At 50.9% G+C, this 25153-nt stretch overlaps 1 protein-coding gene across 9 annotated transcripts in view; it reads left to right on the forward strand.

The window, feature by feature from the left end:
* Zfp423 (zinc finger protein 423) overlaps positions 1-25153 on the forward strand; it is a 298489-nt gene that overhangs the window by 141109 nt on the left and 132227 nt on the right. For 2 of the 9 annotated variants that reach the window (XM_087595334.1, XM_087595330.1), the window contains exon 1: positions 14175-14270. The exons of 5 other annotated variants lie outside the window; for them this stretch is intronic. The gene's annotated coding sequence lies outside the window, so the exon portion shown is untranslated. Of the gene's footprint in view, positions 1-14174; positions 14271-15021; positions 15274-25153 lie in introns of those variants that run through there. 2 more of the 9 variants (XM_087595333.1, XM_087595331.1) reach the window with 2 other exon arrangements.

The following is a 25153-nucleotide window of genomic DNA, read 5'->3' on the forward strand; positions in this document are numbered from 1 at the left end:
AGGGAGACATGATCAGGTCTGCATAGGTGGGGGATGAGAGAGAGAGCAGATGGGCCCCTCTCCTCAATGATATTCTTCTGCCTGCAGCCTGTAGTCTTCCTACCCTCTGACGTATTATTTCTCTCCCCATTTAGCTTCTGTGCAGAGCACAAGGCATCAGTACCCCTATAGCAGTTTGTAAAAGTCCCTTTAATTCTCCCCCGGGATAATCGGAGAATTTAAATTCCTGATATAACAACTCGAGAATTCAATAGGGGATCAGCGATAGCTCACTTAGTTGAGTTTTAAGAAGAACATTCATTAGCTAAATATGAGATATTTAGGTATTTGTTTTCTCTCGGTCTTTGTATACACACATGTATGTTTTCCTAGGATTATGACAAGGAACTTAGTATGTATCCTGCCATGACCCAGTGGCCCCCATGGTTAGGGCCACGTCTGTGGTCTGTAGTTGTCAGTTGTTTTTATTGAGCATGTGATGACCCCACGTGAAACCACAGCGGGATACTCAGCCTCGTGCCCCACCTATTTGAATACCCAGGAGGCCTCTTGTCCTCCATGGTTAGTCATCCATGCAGGTGGACACTCTCACTATGTTCTGACTTGGTGTACATGGGCTACCACTGAGAAGCTACACGTGAGTTTGACACATTGCCTTCTGGGAATCAATTTATCAGTCTAAAAAAGGTGAGGATTGACCTCATTCACGTCCAACATTCCAAACACTGGAGCACCAAATAAGGAATATACTCATAGGAGGAATATAGGAACATACTTACTATTCATAAGGAGTTATGTTCAGTATTAAACAGAAGAATTTACATGTACACTGTCTCTGTCTTCAGACACACCAGAAGAGGGCGTCAGATCCCATTACAGATGGTTGTGAGCCACCATGTGGTTGCTGGGAATTGAACTCAGCACCTCTGGAAGAGCAGTCAGTGCTCTTAACCTCTGAGCTATCTTTCCAGCCCCCAAAGAATATACTTTTTAAAGCCCATGTTTGGCGCATACCTAGAATCCCAACACTGCCAAGAACAAGGCAGGGCATCGTAAGTTTGAGGACTAGGCTACATTGCTGAATGTCTGTAAGGAAAGGCGGGGGTGGGGTGTGCGTGCACTTTAATTATTAAATAGAAATGTATGTTCTCCATCAAATGTGCAAATATACTTATATCACATAATCGAAGCTGAGTATGCTGGGCCTTCAGTGTTGAGTGTAAGAACATTCTTGGCTACTCTTACACCATCTGTAGATTCTTAGTCAGTGGCTGTCTTTGGATGAGGTGTTGAGCTCTTTGAAGAGTTCCTGTGGCCTTGGTCACACCACTGAATGCTCCCTTCTGCAGCACACAGAAGCGGCAACTAAGTAGACTTGTGTTGGGTGAAATGTCAGAGAACAAAGTTGGTGGCAAATATTGTGCCACCTGCTCACAGGATTACAGTTGGTCAGAACACCAGTGGGTGACAGCGTCAGTCCCACTCCCTGAAGGCTTGGCCATGGTCAGGTGTAGGGATGAGATGCCACCAAAGGTCTCCTCATGGCCCCTGAGACTCCCTTCTTTTCCACACATGCCTAGCGGGGTCCTAGACTGCTGGCAGTGGAGAGGTCTTCTGAAATATATTTCCAGCTGTCACCATAAGGCACAGGTATGATAATCATTACTGCAGCGAAATAGCTGAATTTGTAGACTATCCATGATGGTGTCATCCCCCTTACTTCATCAAAACAGCCCTGGACTGCCATTCCCATTTTACAGATGAGGAAACCAGGGCTCGCTGGGGCTTGGCGATTTGGAATACAGTTCCTGAAGTGGCAGGGACCGTATTCAGGTCTGTGACCCCCTCTCTCCCCCTGCATGATCTCACTACTCTGAAAGCTTCCAGCCTTCGCTTCCATCCCCCAGACCCTCCCGCTGCGCTCTGGGCTCAGTCCCATCTGTCAGAGGTTCTGTTCTGGCCAGATGCGATTTGCCTCCTGGGATCCCTGAGCAGAAGAGTCACTGCTGAGGGAGGTGAAACAAATTCACAGGCCTCGGCCTCCATCCAGACCCTGGTCTGCCAGAGCATCCAGGAGGGCCGAGGAGCCTCAGGGCTTGCGCCTGGCCAGCCTTCTGTGCTCAGCTACTTTCCTAAGCAGGTGGGGGGCTGGCTCACCAGAGAACTCACTCTGCCTGTTTCCTCAGTGGTGGAGGGGGGCTGAGGGAATGAAGGGAGGGAGACTGAGAGAAAAGGAGGGAGGAGGGGATCGTAGAACCCCATTAGGTGAGGGAAAGGAAACGGGAGGTAGCAGACTTGGGATGATCAGAGCTGGTCTTGATGGGGGAGAGGGGGGTCAGAGTGCAGAGTGGACAGGTAGGTAGCAAGGGAGAGGGAGAGGACAGGAAGGAGTGGAGGGGGCTGGGGGGGGAAGGGATGGAGGGGGTGTTGGGAGGGCCGTGTGAAGTACATTTGAAAGCCCTGGCACGCAAAGCTTGAAAATTATAGTCCCAACAGCCTCCGAGAATGAAGTGGCAGAGCATGGGGTGAGGCTGAGGCTGTGGGCTGAGTAGGTCAGCCGGTTGTTTTCATGATAGACTAAGCTAGTAGTGACCGTGTGCGTGTGGCTGCAAGTGTGAGTGCACGTGCGCATGTGTGTGTGTATGTGTGCGCATGCGTGCATGCACGTGCACGCGTGTTTGCATCCTACATGCATGTGTGTCCATGTGCGTCTGTGTGTGCATCTGTGTGTGCACATCCTTGCCTACATGTGTGTGCATGTACATCCGTGTGTGTACGTGTGTGTATGTGTGTATGTCTCACTTTGCCACCCACATGTCGGGGGTGAGATAATCCTGATTTAGTCTCACGAGCTTCCACTTCCCAGCACTGTGTCATATCAGGTTGTTTTCCGGTGCCAAGGTCTGTAACCTACCCAGCTTGTGCATGAGAGCTTTGTCTGCCTGTGTATCTGTACACACTTCCGTGTATCCCATGCATGCCTGCTGCCCGTGGAGGCCAGAAGAGGGTGTCGGATCCTCTGGAACTGGAGTTACAGACAGCTGTGAACCACCACTGGCATTCTTGGGCCAGTCCTTACCATTTCTGATATTTGCATCAATTGTACCGGTTGCTGTGGCTTGTGTCAGATCGTTTTAAATGCACCTCATTCATTCACTCATTCATTCACTCATTCATTCATTCACTCATTCATTCATTCATTCACTCATTCATTTACTCACTCACTCATTCATTCACTCATTCATTCATTCACTCACTCATTCATTCACTCACTCATTCATTCACTCACTCTTTCATTCATTCACTCACTCACTCATTCTTTCAATCACACGGATGCATGCTCACACATAGTTGAGATTAGTTGCAACAACCTGTATGCCAGGGAACTCCAGGGCACCACAGCCAGCTCTCAAAGGTTTTGCAGGGTGATTAAATTGCCAAGAGAAACCTATCACTGCCCACCGTGTATATTGGATGTGCTGGGAGCCACTAGCTTGCTCACCATTTCAGCATTAGTTCTGCCCTCCTTTGTGTGGAGTCACATCTTTGCAAAGCTGAGCTGTTGGTGGTTGCCCTGAGCGAAAAGCAGCCTCACTCAGAGAAATCCACATGGATCGAGAAATAAGAATAGCACGTCTGCTCCGCTTCCAAGACTGAAGTTGCACATTGCCCAAAAAGAGAGGTGATGGGCCTTTCGAGAATTGGGGATTTTATCTTTGGGGGAGGTGGGCATTTTAAAACAGCCCTGTAATGACCTGTGCTTGGCTGCTGGGTCAGAGTGCAGTGGGTCTGGAAGGCCGTGTGAGTAGCTGACTGTGCTAGTCTAAACCACCTGACCAAACAGCCTGACCAATGCTAGAGTGCCCTGGTCCTAGGAGCCCGCTGCTAAGTGGGAACTCATGTTCTGTTTTCCTCTTAGACCAAGCTGGGTCTGGATGCTGGTAGATTCTGATTTCTCCAAACTAGAGCCATCAGCGCGATGACTCAGTACACAGGATGCCTTTGATGCTCAGCCATTTCTCCAGAACCGTGCTTCACTTCCTTATATTGAAATCGTACCCAGTGTGCATGTGATTTCCTACTTACCAATTCACCCACCCATCCACCCACCTACCCATTCACCTTCCTACCCACCCACCCACCCACCTACCCACCCGCCTATCCATCCATCCATCCATCCACCCACCCACCTATCCACCCGCCCACCTACCCATTCACCTTCCTACCCACCCACCTGTCCACCCACCCACCCATGACGTCCTGAGTCATGGTAAACCAGGAAAATCGAGGTATCCAGGTATGCAGGTTCGGTGGGAATTGGTGTAGGGGTGGGAAAGTGACCACAGAGGAACACTGGCTGGAGACAGGGCAGGGAAACACCTTGCCCTACTTATTTTCCCTGTTACCTAGCATCTCACCTGACCACAGTTTTCTTATTGTCACTTCCACCAGGACAGCAACTCCTTGAATCTAGGGGTTTTGTCTTATGCTCAGAGCCTCAGATCACAGAGGATTGGGAAGGGCTCTGAGCAGTTAAGGTGATCTGGCCCAAGCTGGTTTTTATGTTTGTATGAACACCCACGGCTGTTTGAAAAATTAAAAACCATACATGGAGAGTAAGATACTATCTTGCCTTCATCCTTACAGTTGCTGGTGGGATACGCTCAGTGTAGACTCTCGGCAGGCAGGTGGAACAGGGAAACAAACCACATCTCTACCTGGCTCCCAGGCGAGGCCGGGGATGCTGGGCCTCACCCTTCGGGAGAGGCTGCGCCCGACTTCCAAGCTGCCCTTTCCTCCCCACCGTTCCCATGCCTTCTGCTCACATCAGAGGTTTGGCAGCCCCAGGCATGAATGAGAAGGTCAGTTGTCCGAGTGATGAGTTTGAGGCACCAGCACAGCCGCCCCGTGTTTTTAAACAGGGATTTCTACATGTCCCATCCGGGGCTCCAAATGGACCCATGGTCTTGTTCTTGTGTGAGCGTCGGTCCTATCTGGTGAAGAAAAGGAATGTTTGGGTCTCACACTAAGTCGTCTCTGTGCTGTCCTGGGCAGGCTTGTCCTGAGCTGCCCTTCGCCTGGAGTTTCTGCCAGTGACGGAGTCGGCTGTGCTGGCAGATACCTCTCCCCTTCCCCTTGGAGCAGGGTCCTGTTGGGGCCCCTGGTGGAGCAGGGTCACCATTTCCTAACTGGGAATCACATCCTTCAACTCTGGACTGCTTGGATGCCCATGTGTGGAGGGAGGGTGTCCCCATCCTCTTGTCTCTTCTAACCTTAGGGGAACTGGGTCTGTGATGATACAGGATTGGGCTTGTGGACCAGAGCTGGGCTGGTCCTGTTTATTGCTCAGTGCTCTGGTTCACATATTTGTTTATTTATCCCTTATGCAGTCAGGGGCACAGTTAGCTTGCTAAGCACAGCCAGTGCTCTGGGGTGGAGGGCCACAGTAGTTGGAGAGAGCATGTGTGTGTGTGTGCACATGTGTGCGTGTGTCTGTACGTGTATGTGCGTGTGTGTGCATGTGTATGTGTGTGTGCGTGTGTATCTGTGTGCATGTGTGTGTGTGTATGTGAGGGAGAGAGGGAGGGAGAGAGGAAGAGAGAGAGAGAGAGAGAGAGAGAGAGAGAGAGAGAGAGAGAGAGAGAGAGAGAATAAGAATGAATATGCAGGCAGAACAGCAAGAATGGTAAGAGCAGTTTGGATGGAAATGACATCAGCTTTGGAAACCTCCCTGGCCTGCATCCATCCCATGCTGGAGCCGCTGTTTGCTAGAGCAGATTTTGTAGCTTGGCTTCATGTGCGTGTGAGCACTTGGGTGTGTTTTAATTAACTAGAACATTTGCCTGGAAATGAGCAGCGCCGGCAGCAGGCGCAAAGGCAGCTGGAGGGGGCGGGGCAGCGGCAGTGTAGAAGAGCCCATACAGCCTGTGTTTCCAACACGCCAGTCCCAGCTGATGGTGCCACAGGAGCGTGGAGTGGCAAGCAGCCCTTGGTGCTGGGTGTCACACCAGCAGGAAGGTTTCTAGGTGTGGATGAGCTCATTGGAGTCCCCGGAGCTCCTGCTACCATGAGTAGGGGATGTGGCTCTGGTCATGATCGAGGGCCAGCTTTGAAGCATGGGTCATGTAGGACCGCCCTCTTTACCCCTGCTCACTATCCAGCATATGCAGTCTACTGTATTGCTTTGTTGCATGAATAAGACAGTAGAGAGAGGAAATGGAGGTTCAGAGAGGTTAAGTATTATCTCCAGGGTCACACAGCTATAAATGTCAACTTTGTTTTTTACCGTATGAAATTCTGGTGCAGAAAACTTTCAATCAAGGTGGATATACACACACCACAGTTGTCAGTGCTCCCTACCCACTGCCGCAAGTGGCTCTTCACTTGTCTACTGACTGACTGTCTGTCTGTCTGGTGGGAAGGGTGCCTCGCCAGGCTGTCTGCTGTGGGGTGACTTTCTCCCATCAGAGGTCAGGATGGGAATGGGAGAGGGGCTGAGTCGATTTCTGGGAGGTCCTGAAGGCTTCCCATTGAAGGCCTCGTCCCCTCCCACTGTGGTCTGTTCGGGAGGCTGCTGAGCACTCCGAGGCTTCCCTCTGTGCCTTTGCCTTAGCTTTGTTCACCCCACGTCTCACCAGGCCCACTGCTCAGTGCATCCTGGAATCTTGTCTTATGCACGCCTCGTACCTCATGGCCAGAGCAGACTCCGCCGCTGACTGTCTTTGAGGCTCTAGCAGAGGCATGTCCCAGAGTCCCGCTGCCCTCCCTGGTGACGTGGGTGATGTGTCAGGGACACAGTAGCTGCGACTCGATGTTCACATGCCCAGAATGCCAGGCCCTGGGTGAAGGCCCATCTGTATCTCCTACTATCTGGACAGTGTCTTCTCTTGGATGCCAGCTGTGCTTTCTTAGGGTGATCTCCATTATTTTTTCTTTTATATCTTTGCCCTAAATTAAGACCTGGCATGAGGCCTGCCTGCTCTTGGTGCCTGATCTCCTGGCCAGGTCTGAGCATCCTGGGATGGAGGGGATCTTTTGGTGATCTCTTCATGTTAACCTTTGTGCTATTCAGACCCATACTGAACATTTCTTCCTCGTGGGCACACCTAAGTTCAGTGTGTGTGTGTGTGTGTGTGTGTGTGTGTGTGTGTGTGTGTTGTTTTGCTTGTGTCTATGTCTGTGTGAAGGTGTCAGAAATCCTGGAACTGGAGGTTGTTGCTTTTTTTTTTTTTTTTTAATTGAAACAGGGTTTCTCTGTGTAGCCCTTGGCTATCCTAGAACTCACTTTGTAGACCATGCTGATCTCAGACTCATGCGTGCACCCATGTCTGGCTTTTTTTTTTTTCTTTTTTCTTTTTTTTTGGACCTGGAATTACAGATAAGTGTGAGCTCCTATGTGGGTGCTGGGAATTGAACCAGGATCCTCTGGAAGAACCACCAGTGCTCTTAACCACTGAGCCATCTCACCATCCTTAAGCTTGAGGCTGTGAAAGCCTTCATTACAGTGATGTTCAGAGGCGACTTTCTAGGCACCAGGGAAAGGAGGGTGTGGTTAGGTGGGAGGAGAATGCACACTCCCATAGCTGTGCACCAGAGTGAATAAGCTCGTGTTTGTGTGTGCACACTCATCTCTGCCTTTCTCAGCCCAAAGCTCCTATTTGGTTAGCCGAAGAAAGATGCTTGCTTTAAGTTTTAATCATCAGAGCAGTGAGAACCAGCCAATCCCAACTGGAGTTTCCCTTAACAAGCTCTAAGTCCAGGGCCACTCCATGAAAGTAGACACCAGAGGCCTTCAGTGTGTGTGTGTCTTTTAAAGGGAGGGGGGTCTTTTAAAGTCATAATACTGTTGTGAAATTATTTGATAATATAGTGTCAAAATTTTGCCTGTGTGGGAATCTTTTCCAATAGTTGAAAAAGTACTGAGGTAGAGAAGCAGGTGGGGATATAACTGAAGGGTCACTCATAGGGTACCAGCAAACCTTGGAAGCAGTGAGGTCACTGTCCTCCCATCTGAAAGTCCTGCTTGAATCTCCAGAAAGTGACATTCCCCTGTTTCTCTAGGGCTAGGGATGTGGCTAGCATATTTGTCATAGGGGAGAGGGTCTGCATAGTCTCTTTCAGGTTGGGGGTAATTATCTGGGCAGCAGGGTGAGATGGTGGGTCCCACCTGCTGGGCTCCGGCTTCCACCGATAACTACAGCATTATTTCTCCTAGGAAGCTGTTGACCTGTGGCCCATTCTTCAGTCCACTCCTCCCGTTATGATTTCCACTTAGTTTTACTCTGAAGACATCAGGTCCTCATGTTGATGCCTCACTTTTGTCTTCTAGGAAGCAGGGAGAGCAAACGGTATCTACACATAGCAGAACGAAGACACCGACAGCTCTATAATGCCTTATCCACCACCCTGACTTCTAGAAAGCTTGCAACTGTGTTTCCGTGTGTGGCTTGGTGGTATAATTTGACCTGAGCTGATAAAAGGCTGTTTGTAATATTTTAGAGGTGGTGCTTTTCTTCACTACAGAAACGTCTGGATATTCGGCTGCCCCAGGAGCCCCTAGATACTCAATAAACACAGCTTCCTACCTAAAAGGTCTAAATGCAGGCTGTGCCTGGCCTCAGAGGCTCCGCCCCTTGCATGTGGAAGGTATATACAGAGGACCCACATAATCTCTGCTGGGTGGATGTTACATGGAGCTGTTGGGCAGCACCACAGCAGAATGGCTTTGTCTGCTGTCTCTCCCTTCTTTCTGTCCTTTCTGGCCACACAGGCTGGGAGGGCCCTTCATCTACTTGTTACTTGTCTTGACCTGCCATGTGTTACACCGTTCTTTTTTGGTAGGAATGGCAGTGCCCCGTAGTGAGTTGATTTGTGCTTAGGGCACCCAAGGAAGAGTCAAGAACATGCCCTGGAGGTCACCCTTGAAGTGGGTGCTGTCTAGCCTGTGGTCTCCTCATAAAACGGTCCCTGAAGAACTCTTTTCACACACTCTTCTTTATAGCAGTCATCCTTGTGTTACAGGACGTGCAAGGTGCGTGCTGACACCATTTTTCCTTTGTCCCCTGGGTGGCCAAGCTTAGCTAATGAGGGATGCTGGGCCTTTCTAGGCACGGGATCCTGCAGGCTCTGAACCATTTCGTGAAGGCTGTGGGGTCTGAAGCCTCACGTGTTTGTAAAGGAAGGCAATTAGGAAAATTGGAGGCAAACTGCCCCTTTTGGATTGATGTTGACTCCCCAGAAAGACATTGCCCCTGTGTTTCATGCCCAAGTCCTTCAGCTGATGGTGCATTTCTGTCTGGTCAGTGAGAACCCTGCTCTGGTGCTGTGGGCATAATCCTGTCCATATGATAGCTTTTAAAAGTGCCCCCACCCCCACTCCACATTCAGAAAGGAGGCTTGAAACATCTTGCCTCAAGCTGGCATTGCTAGCGAACTGTGTTTCACATTCATGTTTGGGTTTTGAAAAACAGCAATTAAGAAAAACCCCTGCTTTAGATTGATTGTGGTCTCTGCTGGCTCAGGGTGGTGTGGGACTCTGTATCCCTTGGGCTTCAGGGCTTTCGGGTTGCAGGGAGTTGGAACACCCAGGGCAACTGAGTCACAGATATGGTTGTATCTTAGGTAGATACAGCACGGTGGGCAAACGGGAAGAGGGACTAGAAGGCTTCCATATGCTCAGCTTCTGGGCATCAGGGTGCTGCCTACATCTGACAGAGCTTGGTACAGGGCAGCAGTTATGACTATAGATTATTTCCAGTCCAGGGTCAAGGCCCTCAGAAGGTCTGTGTCTCAATACCCTTGGCTGAGATTCATTTCTATGTGTCCTGTCTTCTTTGGATAGAGCCCCGAAGTTTTGTGACTTACAGAAGTAGTTGCTCAGGGGCCAGAGGCTGGGAAACCCTGATGTCAGCCACTCGATAATACCCACCATGTGCTGACACATGTGTGAAGTTCTGGGTGAATAGCCACTACCATGTGCTGGCTGCTGTGTTGAGTGGCTGCATGTGAGAGACCAGTGCCAGCCACCTTACCACTGGACCATCAGCAGGCAGAACTTCTGGGCTGCAGCGGCTGTTGCCCAGACTCAGGGCCCCAGTGAGCATCTAGCCAGCCACAGCCTCTATCGACTTGACCTTCACTGGATTTCCTCATCTCTTCTTTGGGGGCCATTGCCTCGACTGAGAGGAGTAGGGAGATGCACCTATCCTCTTTTCCAGTTGTACCAGTAGTCCTGGGCATGGCAACAGCAGTTGGCAGTTTGCAAAGCATTTTCCCAGGCATTCTTCTCATCTGATCTCCCACTGTACCCCTGTGAACTACAGAGAACCAGATGGGTGGAAAGCGTGGTTCAGAACGGCTACATAGCCTCGGCGGTGTGGAAGCAAAACTCCTATCTCATGTTTGATTCCCAGCCTGGTGGGGCTGTTGGACTAAGCTATCATCAGTAATAGTTTTCTTCTGCTTCTTTTCTGAGTTGGCCACAGCTTTTAGCAAGTTCAGGTGTACCTCCTGCATGCTAGGCCTAGAACGCGTCAGTCATTGGGCAAAGATGGCTATGGGGAATCCAAGGATGGGTCTAAGGAGAAGGGACGATCACACCCTACTTATGGAGTGTTATGGCTGACCTCTCAGGAGCCCTATGCAGGAGATGAGGCAAAGTCAAGACCATCGATGTACCCACTCACTCTATTCAGTTGTTAAGGGTCGGGTGGGGCAGGGAGACCAGATCTTGAATCTTCTTCCTCCACCTTCAAGATAGAGGAGAGACAACCATTGCCACCATCTTTACTGTGTAGCTGTGATTGGAAGCTCTGAGAGGGGAGACTAGTTCTTCACCTGTTCATCTGGTCACGCTGGGAGGTCTGCAGAATGTGCCATCTGCTGTGAGCAGTGCTTATAGAAGGACTGTCCTGGGGTCTACTTCCCACGCCACAGTTGTCTCTCGCTGTTCTCCCCGTCAGTCACCTGCGCCTTGACCTGTGCCTTGGGGAGGTGTGTGCGTAATGTGGGCTCACGCATCCCAGGCCACTATCAGCCATGCTAGCTAAGTGGAGGAGATCTCTACATAGGACTGCTGTCTACCCAGAGAGACCTATATGGGGTGGAACCTATATTCTGATCTCTTTTCTGAACACTTGCTGTTGTCAAGATGAACACATTATTGCCCATATAACAGGTTGCAGGAGGGGCCACAGTGGTTGGGGGTGGGATGATGGCTTAGTGGATCTAGTAGGAGTCCCCCAGGAGGACTTGGCTCCCTCTAGGAGACTGTCCTGAAGACCGGGGGCTGGAGTTTTCCACTTCTACTTCTGAACTGTCTCCAAATCTGAGAAGCTCAGGCCTCTCACCTCTAAGCCTCAGTTTCCCTTTTCGGGGTGTGGTGACAACTACTGACCCCAGAGTGTTAATGTAAAAGTTGGAAAGGGTAGGTGTTCACGAACTGTTGTCTGCCTCTGGGTCAAAATCCTGGAAGCGTCTCATTTCCTTAGTTGGTTCCTCTCTGTTGAACGTTTTTAGGGCAATTCTCTGTATATTCTGGTTGTCTTCCGGTGGTGTCGGCTAACCGAGGCCAACCATGTTTTGTAGAGTTAAAACGGAACATTTCAGAAGTGAGGTGTTTTGAAGTTTTAAATCGCACACCACATTGAGTGGCCCAGTAGAATCTTCTGCTGTATCTTGGGGTTCATCAGCCACCCAACTTCAGAGGCTCCAGGCATCTCCAAGCCCAAGGTTGTACGATGGCTGTTTGGGAGGCTATGGGAAGGTTGTAGAGTTTGAGCATTGGTGAAAGAGTTGGTGTTTCTTCATGGCTGGACCTGAAGTAGCTACTAGCTTGTCCTTGCCTGGCAACTTCTTCATCCTATGCCTACTTTCTGGTGACCTCCATCCCCCCTTCAGCCCCCCATTTCCCTCCAGTTGCCCTAATGACTTAGCCCAGGTGTCAAGTTGAGTAGAGAGATGGCCCCAGGGAAATAAGAGTCCTTGCTACCAGCCTGGGCCTCAGGTGTGCACATAGTGGCCTTCCCTGGGGTTCTGTTGAGCTGGGCCTCCCCTGCCTCCAGCTGTTAGGCAGGAGAGGAGTAGCTGAGGGAATTGTGTGTGCATATACCTGCATGCAGCGTGTTACTCTATGTTATGTAGCTGTGTATGTACGCGGCTATGCACATGCAACTGCTTGCATGTGACCATATGTGCAGAACCGTGTAATCTGTAACTGCATTGTGTAGGTGGCTATATGTCTACACGTATGTTTCGGGCTGGCGTTACCGCTCGGGACTTGAACTTAGGGCCCTGTGATGTACGTTGAGGCTAGGTTATCTCCTCTGCTGGTTGAAATGCTTGGTGGAACAAAGTTGCACATGTTTAGATAAGTAGAACAAAAGCAAAGAACAGTTCAGTTGGAAGAGACCCAGCAGGGACACAAGGTGGTGGTGGTGGGGGAAGCTCCGTTCTGTCGCCCCAGTTAACTGCAGCCCTGTCTGCATTCTGATCACATACCTTAAAAAAAGACCCTTTGTCGCACAATAAACTGACATCGGTCCACACTCCTTGTTGCCGTGAAGTTTGCTGTGTTTGGGGCCCACTCGGGACGGCAGGCCATTAGGCGCTGATTAAATGAGCTAATTTTAATTTGTTCAGTGGCTACAGATGCTGAGGCCATTTAGTGCCCTTTTCTCCCAGCTCTATTTATTCACCCCCTCCCCACTACCAGAGAAAAAGACCTCAGGTTTTCCTTTTCTCTTTCTATCCTCCTCTAAAAATAAACATAAGAAAAAAAAGATTTTTAACAAGAACTATGGGAAAGAGAGCTTGACCGTGGCTCAGTGGGAATGGCCTCTGGGGTGCCACTGTGTTGAGCTGGGGGCCAGGCATGGGCCACCCACCACGCCTGAGGAGGAGCAGCTGGATGAGGCCCCCCTCTAGGCCTTCAAGGGCTTCGGTCTCCTCCTGGTGTTTGCGTGACGTGACGTCTACCCTTTCCTTGCTTCCTCATCTGCTTAACTCTTACCTGGTGGGCTCGGAGAGCCTTGTTCTCGTATGGCCCCAAGAACTGTCCAGTATGTGGGAATCCCACGTCCTTTGGGGTTCAGCCTCCTGTCTCTAACACAAGGGTACGTAGCAGTCGTCAGCCGCAGGTCACGAGCCTCCTTTCAGGGATGTGTGGGTGAATGGGTGAGCAGGTGGCTGGCATCCGTGTTTCTAGAACCCTGCCGCATGCCCAGTTCAATGTGTCAGGACCCGGGGTTCCCCCTGATTACAAACTGTTGGTCATGGTCGTATGCAGCATGCAGTCTCGCTCGTCTAATGGGAGGGGCTGCACTCCCTCTGATGTGTGGCAAGGATGTGCCCAGACACCATACCGTGATGCTGCGGAGCTCACTCCTGGGCAGCGGTCCTCATTCTGGTCCTTTGGTACAGCTCTGCCGGGATTCTGCCCACCAGCCTTGCAGAGGGAAGAAAAGTGCACCTTTTGTGCTTTTATTTTTTATTATTTACTTTTCAAACAGCACTTTATGCCAAGCCATAATGTGCCGACCACAAAACGCACTCAGAGCACAGAAACAAATGACCGTACGGTTCGGCAGTAGCTGTCCAGCTCTGCGTTGGCAGTTAGGTCCCTGTCCTGCCTTAGCATTTTGAGCACCACCTTCTGCTCTGGCTGGGCACCTTAGCCAGCAGCAGGTCTCCCTGGAGCCGAACAGTAACCAGCCAGTTTCCAGGCCTGGTTTTCATTGAGTGCTGCTTCCCGCAGACAGTACCCCACCCACTCCACCCAGGGGCCTCCGAAAGGCTGTCCCCGATGCTGTGCTGGCCAACTGGGTGTGACTGAGAGACCCTTTGCTGCCTCTCCTTGGCTCTTACTTCAGATCCAAGCTCAGCCTTTCTTCCTCTGTGGATTCCTAAGTAAGACAGAGCTTCACTGGCACTCCCGGGGCCTGGGCCTCCATTGAGCCAACATCTGGCCATGTGGCCTGAGCTTGGCCTGCTCAACTTTCTCCCTCTCCATCTGCCGCCCCTCCTTTCCCGAGTCTCTTCCTCTCCCCACTAGCTGGATTCCCCGCCAAGCCCACAGAAGGAGCAGCACACCCTCGACCCAGCCTTCCTGGCCTGGCCAGGCAGGGCGGGTGGAGATGCGTCCCGTGGCTGAGGTCACCCGTGGGCCAGTGGGAAGTGCCTGTCTCCCCCTGGCCTTCCCTGCCTCTGGTGTTGGGAACACAGGCTCAGTTCTGGTTCTCTTGGCACCAGCCACTTGCCTTCTGGGCACCCTGGTGAGTGAGCGTGGGGAGAGGTAAGGGTGCGGTGGGGTCGGAGGGGAGTCATGGACTGACCCTGGGAAGAGGGAAGAAGGAATCCATCCTGCTCGAGCCTGCACAGGATGCCAAGTCCCATCGGAGGCTCCCAGCTTGTTGAGAGCAGAATGTCTGTGCTGTGTATCAAATCCAGAAGAATGAGAATTGGGTTTTTGGAATGAGGGGGTAAAGTAAGCAGACTATCTAGAAGGAAGCATCAGACCTGCTTCGGGTGCTAAATTGAGGGAATGGGACAGCCCTCGGGGTTCAGGCTGCTTTCTGGGTCCAATGCCACTCTCTTGTCTGTCCTTTATCTTTCCCTGTGTGACTGTCGTTAGCTTTCTTTGGCCATCCCTGGCTTGCATCTCTTTTGTCTGTGTGCCTTTGGATTTGGGTGTCTCTTGGCCCCTGGCCCCTTGGCCCCTCAGCCCTACTGCCAGTCAGGGAGTGCTGGCTTCTGGGCTTGACCTGGATGCTCACAAGCACCATGTCCCACTCCTTACTGCCCTCCCTGTTCAGAGAGGTGACATGCTTACAGGATAAGAAGCCAGGTCTCTGGACAGGTTCCTGGGGCTTGGATGGAGGTGATTGTGGGTGGGTCGCTCCTGGCCAGCCACTTGTTCTCCTCAAGAGGTGACTGGTGAGGTCGTTTCTGTTTATGTCGTAACCAGGCTACCGAGATGGCAAACTTAGGTTCTGCAATTACACAGCGTTTCAGCAGCAAATTGATAGGATAACGTGTTATTATTGGCTACTGGGTTAATAGCTATTTTGGCAGGAGTACCAATCCTGCGTGGTGTTGCTGGCATGGGTGTAAGGATGGCGCAGTGGGGTAGAGGAATGGTGGGTGCGTCTTGCACGAAACAGCAGACTCCGAGGACTCCAGGGTCCTGTCAGCGCCTGCTTGGAGGATACTCAGCCCTGATGAGCTGTTGCCAAAACTAAGACCAGAGAGGGCGAGAGAGCAGCAGCTGGTGGAACAGTGAGTTGGTTTCTGTAGGGATCTGGGCACAGCTTGGCTTGTGCTGTCTGAAGGCAGGACGATGCTAGCCTTTGTCCTGTCTCCTCTGGCTTGCATCCCTGATATTTCTGGGCATTTTCAGCTGGGGTAGCACTAGAGGCTCGCTGGCCCCGGAGTCCCTTGGCTTGTGGTCCTTCTGTCTGTTCTACTTCCTTCCCCGTAGCACCTGGGCAGAGGAAGTGCCACTCTGCTGTCTCAAAATGCCTCCACATTGGCTTGCTAGGGTTTTGGCAAGAGTACGTGTGTCGTCCCCTGTCTGGGCCGTTCCTCCTCAGATCCTGCCCTGGCTGTCTCTGTGCCGACTTAAAGCATCTGCTCAGCTCTCGTGTCACCTTGTCACTTGTGGGAGTGGGACACATCATCTGCTCCTTCTGCGTTCAGGGCCCCACCTGGTGATGCCTGGCTCTATTCAGCAGGAAGTCCAGGTCCTCTCTTGTTATGCTGAAAGCATGCTGAGGGCAAGGACTTGGTTGTGGTCACACCCTGTCCCCAGAGCCTGGAAGTGGTTGGTGGGGGAGGCACTGATTAACAGCCATTGAAGGAATAGACTTAATGTAAACTGCAGTGTCACTTTAAAGATGGCTTCCAGGCAACAGGTGACTCATTGTGTGTGTGTGTGTGTGTGTGTGTGTGTGTGTGTGTGTGTGTGTGTGTGAGAGATTTTTTTTTAAAGGATAATTGGCATCAGGGTATCTATTATTCCTGTCTCTAAATGGTATCACAATTGTTCTTTCAGGACTCATAATATGTTCTTCTTGAATGTTAAGAGGGTTCAGAGGGGAATGGTTTCTCTATCACTGGAAGAGACCAAACCTCGTGGCAGAAGAGGTTGAATTGGACAGAGAACTGTATGTCCTGCAGGGGTCCTCCTATGCTCAGCTTTTGCATTGGGGCTCAGTGACTGAACAGTGGACTTGGCTTTCTCTTTCCTATGATGTTACTGGGGTCGGGTGTGAGCTAAGCAGTGATAACCAAGAATGCTCATGGGAAGACTGAACTGGGAATGGGGGCATGGTTTGCTGAGCAATAGGGATCTTCCAGGCAGTCTCTACTCGGGCTGCAGCCCACCCCCCCAATCGGGAAACACCAACCTATCATAGGTGTGTTGAGTGTTTCCTAGTGCCAGGTGCTGGGCCAGGCTGCTTAACCTGTTCATTTCAGCCAGAGGGACAGGTTTTCTCTGTCCATCTTCGTCTTGGTGAGTTGCTGAGTGGTTTTCTGTAATGTATCCTAGTCCACACATTGGGCTGGTGGTGGAGCAGAGATTTGAGTCTAGGCTTTCTGGTTGTGTCTTGATGCCTGGATACAGTCCCTGTAGGAGCCTTCTACCTGGGACAGAGTGTGGCACGAGGTTGGCACTCCGTAGCTATTTGGAGAGTGACTGACAACCTGATGGAAAGAATGGATGCAGAGAGCCTCCAGGATGAACAAGAAGTGCTCTAAGTGGCTGTTCATCAGGCCGGGAGGTGGAAGTCCTAGCTGGCTCGGGGTAACCACTTGCGCTAGACCATCCCTTTCCCAGGGAGATGCACGTGCCAGTTTGCTTTGCCATGCTCCTGTAGAGGGCTCACTTGTTTGGGGGATACAAGTTAGTGAGTCAGGATTTTTCTGGGGGCCACACAGAACATGCCGGTGGCACACACACACACACATACATACACACACACACACACACACACACACACACACACACACACACACACGCTTCCAGTGCATGGGATGCAGAGAGCAAACCATTTCAGTGGCCTTACTAGAAAAACTGTGTGCCCCACCTCTGAATCACTGCCTCACGTGGCTGTCTCTTTAAGAGGAGGGAATCTCAGCTTATTATTTTATTAAGGCTGTTTTGCTCTGGTCTAAGCAAACAAGAGCCCCCTCCCTGCCTGGTGTCTCCTTTGTTTTAATGATATCTCTCTAGGGATCGAGGCTCTGGCCAGCAGTGGAGTTGTTCCTTCTCTCCTGTCCCCACCACTCCCTTACTATCCCTGCTCACCCCTACCCTTTTTAAATAAGAGAAGGAAAATGCAGGTTACACAACAGACTGCTCTAATTGCATTCTGCCATAAATGTGGGAGCTCCACACTTGCCAGACCCCTTGGGCCCAGGGAGGCTGAGTAGTCAAGGTCAAAACTCCTCAGCCTCTACCTTTTCAGAGTCTATCTTGGCTCGCTAGCTCCTTGCTTCTCTGTGGTAAATCTTATTTTCCTCCACTTGTCCATTCATTTGCTCATTTTCTCATCCTTGCATACAGGTATTCATTCATACCATTAACATATAATGCTTTTGGGATCAAGCCACAGACTATAATGCCTTATCCATCCATCCATCCATCCATCCATCCATCCATCCATCCATCCATCCATCCACCCACCCATCTATCCATTCATCCATATATCCATCCACCCACCCATCCATCTATTCATCCATCCATTCATCCACCTACCCATTCATCTATCCACCTACCCATTCATCTATCCACCTACCCATCCATCCATCCACCCATCCATCCACCCACCCATCCACCCATCCACCCACCCACACACCTATCCATCCATCCTCCCATCCACCCACCCACCCACCCACCCACCCATCTATCTATCCATCTATCCTCCATCCATCCACCCACCCACCCACCCACCCACCTATCCATCCACCCACTCACTAGAGTGTTTTGCCTGTGAGGCCCCAGAAGTCAGGAACCCCTCACTTCTCTAGGCTGTCTGAAGGTAGCTCTAACCGCAAAGAACCTGTGAGACTCCTCATGGCCCATCGGGAGATGTGGTCTAGGGAAGCACTGTGGTTGCAGTGCTGTTGAGGTTGGTACAGCTCTAGCCTGCACCGTGCAAAGGATGATAGTGCTCCACTCAGTGATATTAGGGGCTGCTCTTCAGCAGGTACTGAGGTTGCCTGGTTAGTGTCTGGGTGGTGAGTGACAGCCCTGCAGATCCAGTAACATCAGAATTTCCTACAGGCAGGCAGCTAGCTAGATCCCTCCTCACACCTTGCTGGCCTCCGTACTGGGGAAGGTAGTCCCGCCCCAACCTCAGGAGCCTCATTTTTCCAGTACACACAGCCTACCCTCAGGAAACCTCATTTCCCCCCCTACTTTCAGCCTCAGTTTTCTCATCTGTAAAGTGAGTCTAGCGAAAGGAGGACGCAGTCTCAGTGCGTTTGAACTAGCAAAGCACCTAAGACTAAACGTTCAAATCCTTGACACACAGTGCATGCTCAGCGATGGTGCTGATATGAGTGGGGCGGGGCAGCTTTCAATCCTTCCATCCCAGAAGCTCGACAGCCCAGCAGTAAAGCCCATAGTGGCAGATTTTCTGGAGGCTGCAACATGAAAATATAGAGAAAATGGAACGTTTCTCTGCTGAGCACAAAGGCTGAACAGTCTGCTGAGTAGCTGTGGGCTGGCACCAGCACTTCCCAGAACCCCAGCCTCCCCCGTCTCTCCTCTCCCTTGCCCCTTCTATGCAGAATCTAGCCCGCCTCCTCTCTCTTTCCTGCTTCTTGCAGGAGTGATTTGCTGAGGTTCTGGTGGTAATCCAGGCATGCCACTGGCTGCGTGACACTTGTGGCTTGGAGAGGGGAAGGGAACAGTTCTAGAGGTGGGACAGAAGGCCTCCAGGTTTTCCCCAGGCCATTTGCAATAATGTATACCCCAACTTTGGGCAACTTGCACAGTTTTGTTTGTTTGTTTTGGTTTTTCTTTCTTTTTCTTTTTCTTTTTCGCTACAATGCATTTATTTTAACAGACATCATGAGAGCAACACATCAGATTTATCCATGTCATGATTTAGGACTGGCCTTGGGTAGGTAGTACTGTCACTGCTGTGGCAATTTAAAGGACGAAGCCGATCTGTAGTGCTAGGACACAAATCCCGTCGATGGCCCCTTAGTGTGACTTTGCATGCAAACCTAGGCGGGAGCAGACAGTGCAGGAAGTGACAGCTCTCTGTCCGCACCCCAACACACACCACACTACCGCAGGCACAGACTCTGGGTAGGCTGTCTGAATCTGAAGGCTGGGCCAAGGCTGTGCTGCAGATTCTGTGGCCCAGAGGTGAGGGGAGGGGCAAGCCTGTTTGGGGTGCAGTTGGAAACCACCAGGCTCCATTTTGCTGACCCTTCATTCTAGGTGACATGCCTATGAATGTCCCTTTGGGTGATCGTGTCGGGGGTATGGACTCTCCTGGCTTTCGGGGATGGGAGAGAGCTGCGTGGGGCTTGGGGGCGGGACATCGTACCCTGACTCTCAGACTGCCCAGTGTAGCAGCAGCTCCAGCTGAAGGAGTCCCTGGCTGCGATGGTGATCACAGCCTTCAATGTGCTCCTCTGGGATGTGGGCCCAACGCTAGCCACCGAGAGCTGCTGAGAGCTGCTCTCCGCCGGTCACATCTGTCTACATCTCTGGTAAGAAAGTGACACAAGCCAGCTGTGCTTTGTAGAAGAACTGGGAGACTGTAATCCAGTGTTTCCCTATCAAGTGTTTCTGGTGCTCAGAAACTGCTGGGTTAGCTGGGTGAGAGGCACAGGCAGGAGTCCAATGTGCTACATTCCGAGGATGGCGTGACCGGAAGAGGATAGTGTGGTGTTGACAACTGCCATTGCCTGCCTTCCCCTAGGAGTGTGGCGATGCCTTCACTACACCCTGCCCGTGACCTCCCTCTGGGACCCTCTGTGAGCTCAGAGAGCCCTTCAGTGGTCTGTAGCGGAGGACTGCCGGAAGGAGTCCTGTGGAGGTGAAAGGCTGGTATCTTAGTTTTCCCCTCCCTTCAGAGCACCCAGGCCCCTGATGGGCACCTCTTCATGTGCATGCCCCCTGAAGGAGCCGAACTGTGCTGGCCTCACACTCTGGTATCACTTCTGCTCTCTTTAGGGCCCAGGACCTTCTAGCCTATTGGCTCCACAGAGTCTGGAAATCCTCAGCCACAGGCATTGCAGGGTAAAATGGGCCTGGAGACCTGACTGCTCTCTTGAGAAGGGGCTGTTCCCAGGGTAGGAGCTGCATTCTATCTAGGCGCAGGCTGGGAGTCACAGACTCTGCTTTACAGAGGTCTGTAGTCTTAGCAATTGGGAGGCAGAGGCAGGGGGATCAGAGTTCAAGGCCCAGCTGAGCACAGTGGCACATCTTCAATCCTAGCACTCAGGAGTCTGAGGCAGGTGGGCTTTGCTTTCAAGGGCAGCTTTGTCTTCATATAGACCTCCAGGTCAGTCAGGGTTCTGCGTGAAACCCCAAACCAGCCAAGTAAATAGAATGTCGTCGTTTCTAGTCTTCAGGTACGCAGGTGGATGGAGGCTGTGTCTTTGGGAGTTGGAGGCTTGCCTTGGGTGATAATGGAGAGACCTAGGGTCACCTCGCATGCCAGTGTGACATTTGTGGCTTCAGGTTTATAAAGTCTGCCCAAAAGGTCAGGAGGACCTGGGACGAACGTTCACTTGTTGGTCTGAAACTGTCTATCTGCCACACTCCTTCTGAGAGAGCACATTTTCTGCAGTCCAAGATGCTTCTTTTGGGTCATTCTGTGTACAGACGGGGGACACGGTGGCTCATTCTAAGATTGGAGGAAATGCCGGCTCCAGGAGGGAGCTCACTGAGGGAATATGTGGGTGCTTCTGCTGTACACAGTGATTTGCACACTTGGTCCCTTGGCCAACAAGATCCTCGTACTAACTGAGCCCAGACCCCTGTAGATAGAGCTTTTGGAAGTGGGGTCTGCTCCCAGGCTGGTGTTTCCTTCCTGGCGTTTGTTGGTCAGAACTGGAGGCATTCAGAGCCCACTCATGGCCAGTTTTGTTCTGATGTCATGATGGCTCCTTGGTACCGAGAACTGTACTTTTGGGCTTCAAAGCTCAGTGTTCAAGGTGTCAACCCCTTTGCGTCTTCTCAACTTGTTCCTGCGGCAGATGGACAGACGGCTTTGGAGCAGTGTGTGCTCACCAACTTTACTCTCGTTTTCTCCTGAGGCCAGCCATCTTCTTCATCCTCCCTGGGGGAGATTCTCACTTCTTCTGGGAGTTTGGCAGCCTTTGTACCCTGGTATCAGGGCTGTGACTCAAATGGTACTTCCCCTTGGGGTCACCCGCTTTTCACACTTAGACAAATTCGCTGGCTTCATTCAGCAGTTGGAACCCAGAGCCATTGGCTCTAAACTGGTGGAGGACTTGATGGTAAATGAAAAATATCCGGGCATAGTGGTGCCCACCTGCCTTTAAATCTCAGGAGGTAGAGGCAGCTGGATTTCTAAAATTGAGGCTAGACTGGTCTACACAGTGAGTTCCAAGACAGCCAGAGCTACACAGTGAGACCCTGCCTTGAAACAAACAAAGCAATAAAAACCAAAAGCAAAGAGATCCCATGATTCTATTGTAGCAGCCCGGAACCTTATAGAGTGCCCAGTCTGGGTCCAGTCTTCTTCCAGGAGAGGAAGTCAAATGGAGTCATAATGCTTTCGGCCTTTCCCCAAGATTGCAAAGGGAGCTGAAGAGCCATCACTAAGTCTGCATCAGTGTCACCAAGAGCATCTTGACACCCTCTCCTGTCATCACAGGCCAGGTACCCCATGTTTCGGATAAAGTCTAGGACGAATCTACCAGGTCTTCATATCCCAATTTAAGAACTTCCTGCCTCTCAAAATGCCGTTCTGCGCTTGCCCGATTCTGTCTGTGGTTGGTACTGTCTGGTGACATGGACTTCCCCAGGGAAAGCTCTGTCCAGCTTTCCAGTTGAAACTCACCAGGGTCTGGGCTCTGTAGAGTCTGGGGACATTGGATAGCTATATCCTCTGAAGATTCAAGTGACTGGGAAGTGAGGAACTGTGGCCTGATAATTCACATGGGAGCTCTTTGGGCTTGGGGCGGTGGCAGAGCTGGGCCCTGAGGAGCAGACTGGGTTACATGGCCAACAGAGGACATCATTCTTGGTGGGCATCCTCGCTTGGACACAGAAGTTGCAGCAGAACTGAAGCCATCTCGGCTAAGGATTTCTGCGTACAGTGGAGCTCATTTTTTGTCAAGGGACATGGAACTCAGGTCCTGGCCTTTTCTGAGTCCCACATTTCTATGCCGTAAACCAGGTCCACAGGGAAAGTGGTCATTACCCAGGATGGCAGTGAAGATTCACATGTGTAAAGCTCACTTAGGAAGAGCATGACACTATGCTGGTCAGAGAGGGGTCAGTGTAAACCATGCTCCAAACCCAAAAGTGTACAAGGGACCCAGCAGTGCCTCAAGCATTCTTATACAGACAATCAGTTTACTGAGGCTTAGGGGAGACACTCATAGATGGCAGATGACATTGGGGAGGGCTTCCTGGAGGCAGTGTCTCGAAGGACAGCTTGTATTAGCCAAGACAGAGCAAGGTGGTGTGCCAGGGAGCAACGGAGGCCTCCAGAGGCTTAGCCACCCCTTTCTCTAAAGGGGAGAAAGAGCGTCTGCTCCCTCCGCCACCTCAGGGGGCAACAGCTCTGCCTGCTGCTCTACGTGTGTCCCTGGAGCTGGTGCAGGGCAGACCCACATCTCTCCCACAGCTTCCGTGGGCTCCTGAACTTCTGACTTCTGTTGCTCAAACTCATGCACGGGTAGAATCCTATGCAAAGCATGCCTAATCTCAGCCAGAGGACTGTTTTCTCATGGAAAGCCTCACTTATACTTAACCGTTTTAAATTGTTCTGGGTACCAATTAGACTTTTAATTTTCCTCTTCCCTCCAGCGGCTGGAGAAACTATGTGGTTGATGTTTAATCAGGATTGAAATTTCCTTCCTTCCTTCCTTCTTCCTTCCTTCCTTCTCTCCATCTTCCGTCTTTCTCCCTCCTTCCTTTCTCTTCTTTTCTTGTCTGTCTGTCTGTCTGTCTGTCTGTCTGTCTGTCTGTCTTTCATTCCAGAGAAGCGAGGGAGTGAGACCATTTTGGAGGTTCCTTCTCAGGGGGAGAGACACCAGGTGGCTCTGAATTTGAGATTATCTGGGATGGGGTTATGGAAGCTGTCTCCAGAGTATCAGTCTAAGTCCCCTCCTTCCTGCTTGCTTTGCTAAGAGCTTCTGTGTCTGGAGAACCCAATGCCGCGTTAAATATATGGATTATCCAAAATTTTTCTGCAGCAATAGGGTGAGTTATTATTGACTCACAGAGCACGACAAAACATCGCTGCATGAATTAGCAAACAGCTGTTTCTAATTTGAGTTTAGCACGGTACACAGAGGAACTTGTTTCTCTGTTCACTCCTTTCATTTATAATGAATTTTAATCACCGCTACAGGTGAGAAAAATGTAGAAACAAGCTTGTATCTTGTGGAAGAAACAAAGGAGAGACAGATGCTAACAGATTTCCAGTCTGTGATAAAAGGGATGTTTTGGTACACTTTACATGTAATTAGAGCGCAGCTGTCTACAGTCCCAGGTCCATGAACGTGGCCGAATGTGGGCTCTGCCGATCTCCGAAGGGAGCGAAAGAAAACAGTGATTCAAGCTGAAAGCATGCTGCTTTTTCTCTAGTCAGCAGGGCGCCCTGTGAACGACTTCTTAAAGCTCATGGAGATGACTTAACAGGGTGCTGGCTCCTTGTGCAAGCAAGCAGAGCAGTGCTGGTTTGCAAGAACCCCTGGACTCTCCGTGCCCAGTCTCTGGAGAGCCACCTCCCTTGCTGGCAGGATGGATTGAGACCCTCCTCTTTAACAAGTTTGATTAAGGCCAGCTCTAGACTGAGGCGACAAGCATTGTTGTTTTTTTCCTTGTCTATTTAATTTCTGCAGTGCAATGAAAGTGAGATTGTGTTCACAGTATCAGTACTGAGTAAAGTTGACTAAAGATTGGTACAGCCTGAAGACTGTGTGTTCTGCCAGGTCGGAGGTTTCAAGGGAAAGATACTGCTGGCTCCTGCCTTACTCTATGAGTCTGGGGGTCTTGGGAATGGCAGCTCCCATGTTGCCATGCAGGGTGGATGGAGGACAAGCCATTGCAGGACCTTGACTTTGACATCAGTCGTGAGTATATTGGGCTGGGTGGTCTCAAAAGTCCCTTTCGGATGGTGTCCTGGGGTTGCAAAGTCAGGGCTACGTCTCACCTTCATACCGGTCATTTCTATTGCCTTGAACATTAGCATCTGCAGGTCCTTGTGGTCCTCAGCTCAGTTCCTCTTTGCTAGCTGGCCACCATGGCTCAGGGAAATAATTTCCCTCACTGTCTCTCAGGCATTGAACCTGCTAAAGCTTTCTTTCCTCTCTATACGTGGCCATTGTCTGGTGAATTGGGAGCCCATCAACAATGGTTCTTGCAACCCTTACAGAGCACTGATCATGGGAAACATTTCACTCACACTCAGTTTATTTGTAGAATAACTGTTGTCAAGGCCATTAGTGCCCCATTGTACAGGGGAGAAAACTGAGTTCTACCTGTAGAACTATGTCAGGGTAATGAACTTGAATAGGGTCGTATGAATGGGATCTGTGGATCCAGTGTGGGGTCAGCACCGTTGCTGGTTGGTCATCTGTTGGGAATGCAAATGCTTTCTGGGTCTAGGCCGCAGGGACCAAAGTGGGGAACTTCCAGAGTATGGGTGTGGCAGGAAGCAAGTGTCCTTGGTCAGAAGGGAAGCAATGGCTCCTCTATGGCACGGGTCTGCCTCTAGGGTTTTCCAGCCTCCTCCAGGGATGGCCAGGAGTGAAGGTAGACTTTTGAAAAATCATTCAGAAGTGATGATTTGTAAATGCATCTCTTCCCCAAGTGCCTGATAACTGCATGGCTTGCAGAACGCCTGGTGGGAGGAGCAGTGGTGACCTGTGGCCTTACTGCTCAGGACGCCATTTCTACTGCTTCAGCTGTCCAAAAGCCACATCGGCC

The sequence above is a fragment of the Rattus norvegicus genome, chromosome 19 (genome assembly GCF_021556685.1).
Source record: "Rattus norvegicus strain SHRSP/BbbUtx chromosome 19, alternate assembly SHRSP_T2T, whole genome shotgun sequence".
Lineage (NCBI taxonomy): Eukaryota > Metazoa > Chordata > Mammalia > Rodentia > Muridae > Rattus > Rattus norvegicus.